Here is a 10071-nt window from a genome sequence, read left to right as displayed (position 1 = left end):
ATGGACTCGCTGTTCTGGAACGAGACCTCTTTACAGCAAGCCACCTATCAGGACCAGGAGTATTCAGCTCCGGTACTCACTGAGGGAGTATTTTGTTTTACCCGAAACCAATCTGATCACTATGGGCGTCCTGTGGGAAAGAGCTCCTGTGTTATTACACAGTGGGCTGATGGGTACTGGATAAAGAGCAAGAGGGGAGGCCAGCAGTGTGGGTGTAATGGTTCCTCCCCTTTTAGGAAAACACTTACGAATAATCTTACCACAAAAGAAGGGTTTGGAAATATAACTTGCCATCCAGTTAATATCTCCAATGTAGCAAGCCAATGGTGGGTTTGTAGTGGTCCCTATGGCAAGTGTAATTTAAATGGTACAATTAAAAACACCCCCACTTGTACCCAATCAGGAGGATGGGATGCCCCCTTAGGGGCATATGAACTGTTTGATAAAGCAGCCAAAGCAGCCTTAAATATCCCAGGAATCCCCTTAAGAAACAGTCCTTACTGGGCCCTACAGGGTCACTATTTTGTATGTGGCTGAAAGGCTTAGAAGGTGCTGCCAGCCAACTGGACAGGTAGCTGTTACATAGCTCATGGAGTTCCTCATCTGTCAATAACTGCCACACTGCCCAAAGAAAAGATTAGAAATGACCAAGATACCTCTGTTGAGTCATGAGAAAAGACCCTGCGGCGACTGACTATGGCATTGGAGGGCAATATAAAGAATCCCCTCACAACCGAGAAGCTTGTAGGGTGCTCTGTACTGGGAATAGCGCCACTGTTTACCGGGCCAGCCATGGCATGCATAGGCCGCTATACTGTGAAGCTGCAAATGGTACTTGAGAAAGTTGCCTTAGAGTTAGAGGACTCGGTTAGTGATTTAGGGTCAGCAGTAAAAACATTAAATAAAGAGGCACAGCAGCTCAGGACGTTTTCCCTCCAAAACAGGCTGGCTTTGAACTATCTCTTGGCATCCCAAGGAGGGGTTTGTGCCCTTGTCGGGCCCCAATGTTGTGTATATGTAAATGATAGCAGTTATGAGATCTATGAAAAGGTGGTACAGGCTGAGGCCCATGCCCGAGCCAGAGCACAGGTTTTCTATACTCAGGTTTCAGGCTGGGGTTTGTCGTTTTGGCTTGGTGGTTTATTTAGCCTGTTATTGAAATTTCTTTTTCCTGTATTGCTTGTATTAATGGTATTATGTTGTGCAGTATCATGTGTTAGGACTCTTTTGCAAAAGTTAATAAATCATTCTCTTCAGGGCTATCACAAAGTGCTTATGCAAAGTCCTATTGTAAAGAAATATGTAGCCCAAGTGAGAAACTCAGTGCCAAAGCTGTTGAGTGTTCTCAAAGGAGGGAGTTGTTGGGAATACTGGGCATGGCCACTAGGTAACTCGGGGGGATGGAAGACCACGAGTGTCGATGAAGCCCCCTCGCACTAGGCCCAAGTGTCCTTGGCCCCCCCGCCTGGAGGCACTCGCAGCAGTTATGCTCAGGATCTGCAACAATATGTTGCAGAGTCAGACTGCCTGAAACTAAACAAGGCCAAACAGGGCAGATATGGCAGAACAATGCTGAACAAAGCAGCTTTATGTATGGTTTAACAGATGGTACAAAGCAAAAGGGAACTAGCTGGTAACTGGATTGGCTGGCTATATGGATACTTAGGGCAGCTCACTATTGGATAAGTATGCTGAAAAAAGGATGTATAAAAGCCTGTGTAACTTCCTGCTCTGTGTGCAGGATTTGAGATTCTAATCTCCCTGTACCCTCTTTGAAGCTTCAAATAAACTTTTCTGCTTCTCCACCCCGTTGTGATTATTGGGTGACGGACACCGGGCAACGAACCCCTTGCTGTTGTTCACCTCTGGCATTGGGTGCCAGCAACAGCTTTTGGCGTCCCTGGGTGGGCGACGAGGCCGCTATTTAGCCTTGCCCGGACCCCTCCTGGAGGTCGAGGATTGCTGTGAGAACCGATGCCCAGTGCGCACCGGTGAGTTCATCCGGAGCCTCGGAGGAGACGCGATTTGATTGACCCCAGAGGGCACAATGGTGCAACGCACTCATATAGTGGAGAAGCAGCTGTGGGCGACAGTGAGGAACCGGTCCCTTGGACATAGGGGAGGAGCAGCTGCGGGCGACGATGGGGAACCGGTCCCTTGGATAAGGTAGGAACCTTTTGAAATCCGGATTGTATGCTCTGTTGGAACCTGGGGATGCCCAGAGTTACCCTGTAGGTATGGGACAGGGACAGAGCTCAGGAGGCAGGGCACAGTGTACGCCCCTAGAATGCATTCTAGCAAACTGGAAAGTGTTTGGATCAGATCCAAAAACAAAAAGCAAATTGAAAAGGTTTTGTACAACAGACTGGCCTCAATATCGGCTAGAGGACCAGGAACGGTGGCCACCAGGAGGGTCAATCAATTATAATACGATCCTCCAATTAGGTTTGTTTTATCAGCGAATGGGTAAATGGAATGAACATCTGTCTGCACAAGCGTTTATGGCTTTAAGAGACAGAACAGAGCTGTAATTCTACAGAGCTGTAATTTGACTCCAACAGGACTGGTAGTAGCTAATGTTAGCCCCCAGACCCCCCCCCCCACTGTTGTAATGGCAGATTCGGTGTCCCCTTCAGCCCCCACACCTCCACCTTATAAGGGTAGGATGCCTCGGGTTACAGAGATTGGCCCCTTGGTGGGACTCTATCCTTTGCTTACCGAGACTGTTGTGGCTTGCCCAGGGGCAGACGGACGTCAGGCTACCACTATGCAAGTTTACACCCATGTGCCATTCAATCCCATAGACCTAGCAGCTTTTAAAACACAGGCTGGGGAATTCTCAATGAACCCAAGCTGGTTTATTTCAGTCTTTGAGGGGTGCCTCAGTAGTCACAAGCCGGATTGGGACAACTGCAATATCCTCCTGAGAACCCTGTTGTCTGAGGTGGAGCGGAATCAGGTTACAGCTAAGGCAAGGGGAGCGTCAGCTTTCAAGCGAAAGAAAGGAAGCTATCTGTCAAGTCCCTACCCCAAGCACTCGTAAGCGGCTCAGAGCTTTTCTGGGTATGGCAGGCTTTTGCAGGATCTGGATCCCAGAGTTTGGACTATGGGCTAAACCGTTATATGACTGTGTCAAGGGAATGGATCACGACCCCTTTCACTGGTCCCCAGAAGCCGACAAGGCATTTAAAATCCTAAAAAGGAAGCTAATGGAAGCTCCAGCCCTGGGTCTGCCAGATCTCTAATGAAAAGGGGTGGCCCTGGAAGTGCTAACCCAGTTGTTGGGGACCTGGAAACGTCCCATAGCTTATTTTTCTAAGCAACTGGATCAGGTTGCAAAGGGTTGGCCGGCATGTTTACGGGCGGTCGCAGCTACTGCCCTAGTGCTTAAGAAAGCCGAGAAGCTAACATTGGGAGGGGTTATGCAAATCTATACTCCCCATATGGTCCGAGCCCTGCTAGACACCAAGGGTGGGCTCTGACTCATCCAGGCTCAGATTTCTCGGTATCAGACTAAGCTGTTAGAGAACCCCGAGGTCACCCTGCAGTCTTGCCCCTCCCTTAACCCAGCTACCCTCTTGCCAGAAACAGAGGAACAGGAACTTGACTGTTTAGAGATCATAGATGCCCAGTACTTCAGCCATCTGGATTTAAAGGATGTACCCCTCCCAAATGCAGATTATGAGTGGTACACTAATGGTAGCAGCATTGTCATGGAGGGGCAAAGAAGGGCGGGTTATGCTGTCGTGACCCTCCATGATACCGTAGAGGCCGAGAGGTTGCCCACTGGGACCTCTGCCCAGTTTGCTGAGCTAGAAGCCCTGTGATGCACTGTAGAGCCCATCAAAGGGAATATCAAGACGTGGCCGGGGCAATGCCAGGGCAGACAGAGAAGCCAAGCATGCCACCACCTTGACTCCACCAGAAGCTGAGGATGCCCACATGCATACCCTCATCCCATCAGTGGGGGAGTTTTAACCCCTCAGTTCTCTGGGGAAGAGAGGAAACTAGCTGACAAACTCGGTCTTCAGGAAAAAGAGGGATGGCTTCATTCTCCGGAAGGGAAGATCATCCTACCGAAGGGCCTGATCCGGCCAGTACTGCAGCAGCTACACCAAAGTGTGCCAAGAAGCCTCCCTGCGATGGCCCAATGCTCTGCCCCTAGTTCTGCTCTGTCAAGGTTCCTTCCCCACTCTGAACTCTAGGGTACAGATGTGGGGACCTGCATGAAAACCTCCTAAGCTTACTTTTACCAGCTTAGGTTATAACTTCCCCAAGTACAAATTAAATTTTTCCCTTTGCCCTTGGAATTTCCACTGCCACCACCAAACTTTAACTGGGTTTACTGGGAAACGTAGTTTGGACACGTCTTTCCCCCCAAAATCCTCCCAACCCTTGCACCCCACTTCCTGGGGAAGGTTTGGTAAAAATCCTCACCAATTTGCATAGGTGACCACAGACCCAAACCCTTGGATCTTAGAACAATGAAAAAGCATTCAGTTTTCTTACAAGAAGACTTTTAATAGAAGTAAAGGAATCACCTCTGTAAAATCAGGATGGTAGATACCTTACAGGGTAATTAGATTCAAAACACAGAGAATCCCTCTAGGCAAAACCTTAAGTTACAGAAAAGACACACTGACAGGAATAGTCATTCTATTCTGCACAGTTCTTTTCTCAGCCATTTAAAGAAATCATAATCTAACACATACCTAGCTAGATTACTTACTAAAAGTTCTAAGACTCCATTCCTATTCTGTCCCCGGCAAAAGCAGCATACAGACAGACACAGACCCTTTGTTTTTCTCTCTCCCTCCAGCTTCTGAAAGTATCTTGTCTCCTCATTGGTCATTTTGGTCAGGTGCCAGCGAGGTTACCTTTAGCTTCTTAACCCTTTACAGGTGAGAGGATTTTTCCTTTGGCCAGGAGGGATTTTAAAGGGATTTACCCTTCCCTTTATATTTATGACATGCTCCATGTCCGCGCTCTCCTGAAGGGTAGGTTAGGGCTTAGTCCCTTTGAAATTATGTTTGGAAGGGCATGGCCTATGAATGGCACCCCGGTTCTGTCAGGGGAATGGGAAATGGGGTGTGTTTTTTTTGTCTCAGTATATGTGCTCGCTGTCTGCTGTTTGTTCTTTTCTCCACAAGTATACCAAAGACTTCCAGCCTCTCCCCTTGGACTCTCCTGTCCACTCCTTACAGCCCGGTGACTCCATGCTTGTTCGTACCTGGAAAGATGAGCCTCTCCAGGAAAAGTGGAAAGGACGCTATACCGTCCTGCTGATCTCCTACATGGCGGCAAAGGTCGAGGGACACAAGAACTGGATCCATCACTCTTGTCTAAAGGCAGTACCTGCCCCCTCATCAGTGGACCATCCAACCTGCTGACTCCTCATCTAGTGACAATCTCTGGCTAAAGCTACTGTTTAAGAGACACAACTAGCGGGCACCTTAACGCTAAAATGGGCCGACCCAGGTACTGGAGACGCTGGGTTGGGAAGACTCTGGTAATAACTAATTGGGTAACATTGTTATTCTCTGTATTTTTATTTCCAATCTGTGCGTATCGGGAGCATAACTCCTTTGTTTCGCTTGCGCACCATGTTGCTACTTTAACAAACCAGACTGATTGCTGGGTATGTGCTCCAACTCCACTGTCCCCCAAAACGGGAATGCCCCTTGACATGCTGCCCCTGACCCTAGCAGAATTAGCCGCCACCAAAGAGCAGGAAAGAACAGACTCGCCATTCTGGAACAAGACCTCTTTACAGCAAGCCACCTATCAGGACTAGGAGTATTCAGTTGCAGTACTTACTGAGGGAGTATTTTGTTTCACCCAAAACCAGTCTGATCACTATGGGCATCCTGTGGGAAAGAGCTCCTGTGTTATTACACAGTGGGCTGATGGGTATTGGATAAAGATCAAGAGGGGAGGTCAGCAGTGTGGGTGTAATGGTTCCTCCCCTTTTGGAGAAACTCTTACAAATAGTCTTACCACAAAAGAAGGGTTTGGAAATATAACTTGCCATCCAGTTAATATCTCCAATGTAGCAAGCCAGTGGTGGGTTTGTAGTGGTCCCTATGGCAAGTGTAATTTAAACGGTACAATTAAAAACACCCCCACTTGTACCCAATCAGGAGGATGGGATGCCCCCTTAGGGGCATATGAACTGTTTGATAAAGCAGCCAAAGCAGCCTTAAATATCCCAGGAATCCCCTTAAGAAACAGTCCTTACTGGGCCCTACAGGGTCACTATTTTGCATGTGGCTGAAAGGCTTACAAGGTGCTGCCAGCCAACTGGACAGGTAGCTGTTATATAGCTCATGGAGTTCCTCATCTGTTAATAACTACCACACTGCCCAAAGGAAAGATTAGAAATGCCCGAGATACCTCTGTTGAGTCATAAGAAAAGACCCTGCGGCAACTGACTACGGCATTGGAGGGCAATATAAAGAATCCCTTCACAACCAAGAAGCTTGTAAGGGTGCTCTGTACTGGGAATAGCGCTACTGTTTACCGGGCCAGCCATGGCATGCATAGGCCGCTATACTGTGAAGCTGCAAATGGTACTCGAGAAAGTTGCCTTAGAGTTAGAGGACTCGGTTAGTGATTTAGGGTCAGCAGTAAAAACATTAAATAAAGAGGCACAGCAGCTCAGGACGTTTTCCCTCCAAAACAGGCTGGCTTTGAACTATCTCTTGGCATCCCAAGGAGGGGTTTGTGCCCTCGTCGGGCCCAGATGTTGTGTATATATAAATGATAGCAGTTATGAGATCTATGAAAAGGTGGTACAGGCTGAGGCCCATGCCCAAGCTGGAGCACAGGTTGCCTATACTGCCCCCGAGAGCAATTGGTTGCAAACCTTGTTTTCAGGCTGGAGTTTGTTGTTTTGGCTTGGTGGTTTATTTATCCTGTTATTAAAACTGTATTGCTTGTATTAATGGTATTATGCTGTGCAGTATCATGTGTTAGGACTCTTTTGCAAAAGTTAATAAGTCATTCTCTTCAAGGCTATCACAAAGTGCTTATGCAAAGTCCTATTGTAAAGAAATAAGTAGTCCAAGTGAGAAAACTCAGAGCCAAGACTGTTGAGTGTTCTCAAAGGAGGGAGTTGTTGGGGACACTGGGCATGGCCACTAGGTAACTCGAGGGGATGGAAGATCACGAGTGTTAATGAAGCCCCCTCCCACTAGGCCTAAGCGTCCTTGGCCCCGCCGCCCGGAGACACTCGCAGCAGTTATGCTGAGGATCTGCAACAATATGTTGCAAAGTCAGACTACCTGAAACTAAACAAGGCCAAACTGTTCAGCATTGTTCTGCCATATCTGCCCTAAGCAGCTTTATGTATGGTTTAACAGATGGTACAAAGCAAAAGGGAACTAGCTGGTAACTGGATTGGCTGGCTATATGGATACTTAGGGCAGCTTGCTATTGGATAAGTATGCTGAAAAAAGGATGTATAAAAGCCTGTGTAACTTCCTGCTCTGTGTGCAGGATTTGAGATTCTATTCTCCCTGTACCCTCTTTGAAGCTTCAAATAAACTTTTCTGCTTCTCCACCCCGTTGTGATTATTGGGTGATGCACACTGGGTAACGAACCCCTTGCTGTTGCTTGCCTCTGGCACTGGGTGCCGGCAACATTTACATGCACAAAATTCTCTGTTACTCACACACTCTAGGGGCACCCAACTTTACCCAGTTCCTAGGGCTCAAGGTGTAATCCTCTTAATTTAGGCAGCCCCACCCTTTCCCAGTTTGTAGGTCGGGGGGGGAGGTCTTTCGTAAGTCAGACAGGCTGGACACAGTGTCCTGGTTCCCCAAGAACACAGAGCTGATAGGTAACAAGTGATCCATTCATCTTTCTCCACCACAATGAGGCCCAGAATAGTCACCCCTAGTTGGGTCCAAAACTGTGTGTTAGAAAAGTATCTATACTTTTTTAAAATCTCCAAGGATGATTTACTACTGGCTACATGAGACCTTCCCCATCTGTCTCCCAATAGGGAGTGCCCCATGAGAACCCAGTTGTCTTCCCACAGGTCACAGACAGGTGCTAAAGGAAAAACTGAACCTACTGTCTGGTTTGGATTCAGTGAACTGTACCAGCCCCCAACTGGTTTCCCTGCTGGGCTGCATTAGTTAACAGATTGATCCCTGTCCATTTGAGGTCCTGGAGTTCTCTATAACCAAGAACTTTAAACAGGTAATGATGTTGTGACATTCCATTCCATATTCTTTATGGAAATATGCTTATGATATGGAAATGACATAACTGAGATGCAAGATCGGTCTTGTAAGGTATTGTTGGAAAGGTTATGATTTACTGAATGTGATTATCCAATTTGTATACCTGTATCATTTCTGTATCTGAAGTTAGGAATATTGACTATGTATCTGTATTTCAAATGGGCTACTTTGGGTGTCACCCCCAACTAGCCCTTGAAGTACAACAATGAGAAAGCCAGACAGTGCTAATGGCCCATTAACAAAGACAATGGACTGTGGACACTCGAGACAGCCTACGAGCAACTGCCGCCACAGCCATGCAGAGACATGGGTCTGAGTCACCTGGTACTGGATACCCCTACTCCCCTTTTGGAATGCCAGTGTTTTTCCACTGGAATATAAAGGGTTCTCACCTTACATAAAAGCTATATAAGGCAGGGGAGTGACATCATCGAGGTTCTCCTCTGCCTCCCCACCCAAAGAAACCCTGAAAAACACCTGGAAGCAAGAACTGAACTGGGGGCAGAAGGGTCGAGCCCAAGCTGGAAGGGCATCTAGCTTGTGAGTAATAATACCTGAGATCTCAAGCTGGAGACCAGTATAGCTGCCTTTCAAGACTTTCTGTAATCTGCCTGCAACAATATCTAGGGTGAGAAATTGCTATTTGTAACCAATTTCTTTAGTGAAACAAGCTTAGTTTGAGTGTTTTATTTTATTTGCTTAGTAATCTGCTTTGTTCCTTTGCTTTCTCTTTAACCACTTAAAATTCACCTTTTGTAATTAAATGTATTTCTTGTTTATAATATAACCCCATTTGGGCAATTCATAATGGGGGGGGGGAGGTGAGGGGAGAGAGGCTGTGCATACCTTCCTCCACATTGAGGGAGGAGATGGATTTCATAATATACCTTTAGGTCTGCACTCCAAGGGAGGTGGACACCAGAGTGCTCGGGCAAGTCCCTGAAACTGAGTCTTCCCAGAACTGATCTCAGTATCTGTGTTGTTCTGCAGTTGGGTATGGCCCTGTCTGTGTGTGTGCTGGAGGAGGCTTAATAGCCTGGTTCAGCAAGACAGGGTTAAAGGGTGCCCAGGCTGTCAGAACAGGTGGGTTCAGTGGTATCTCAGCACATCAGGTGGCATCTTAAAGGGGGGCAACCCATCATGGTGGCGTAGTTGGCAGGATAGTGCAAACAGCTTATTGATCTTAGACACTGGTGGTGATTTTAAGTGAGTTTTAAGTGTGTTGGCTAAAGAACAGACAAAGTGGTTACTGATTTGTTATTTTCTGTTTGCTTATTTCGGGCAAGAGAAGTAGGGACAGGAAAAAAAAACAGTAAAATGAGTGAAAGTGAAGTTACCAAAAAGTTGGAGCTGCACAGATTGCAAGCAGAAAAAATGAAAAGATGCATAAGAGACAAATGGAATTTAAACACATGGAAATTGAAGCAGAAGCAGCCAGACAGAAAGCTGACCATGAGAGAGCCATGGAACTGAGGCAGCTAGAGGTTGACAAAGAAATGGCCGCGGAAGCAGCCAGGCAGACGTTATCCCTGGAACTGAGAAACAAAGAAAGGAAGCATGAACTGGCTGCAATGAAGTGGAGGAGATAGAATCCACCACCAGGGGGCTCTACCTTTCCAAAAATTCACAAGTGGGAGCAGCTGTGTCCAGCATATAGTGCATCTGGGGACATTGCTGAATACTTCTTCACCTTTGAGAGGCTGTGTATGCACCATGCAATTCCTGATGATCAAAAGCTGACCACTTTGATTGCAAAATTGACTGGGAGAGCTCTGGACATATTCAATAAGATGCCAGTGGGTGATGCTTCCAACTATAGTA

This window comes from Eretmochelys imbricata, chromosome 10 (genome assembly GCF_965152235.1).
Source record: "Eretmochelys imbricata isolate rEreImb1 chromosome 10, rEreImb1.hap1, whole genome shotgun sequence".
NCBI lineage: Eukaryota > Metazoa > Chordata > Testudines > Cheloniidae > Eretmochelys > Eretmochelys imbricata.
Note: the sequence above shows the minus strand (reverse complement) of the source record.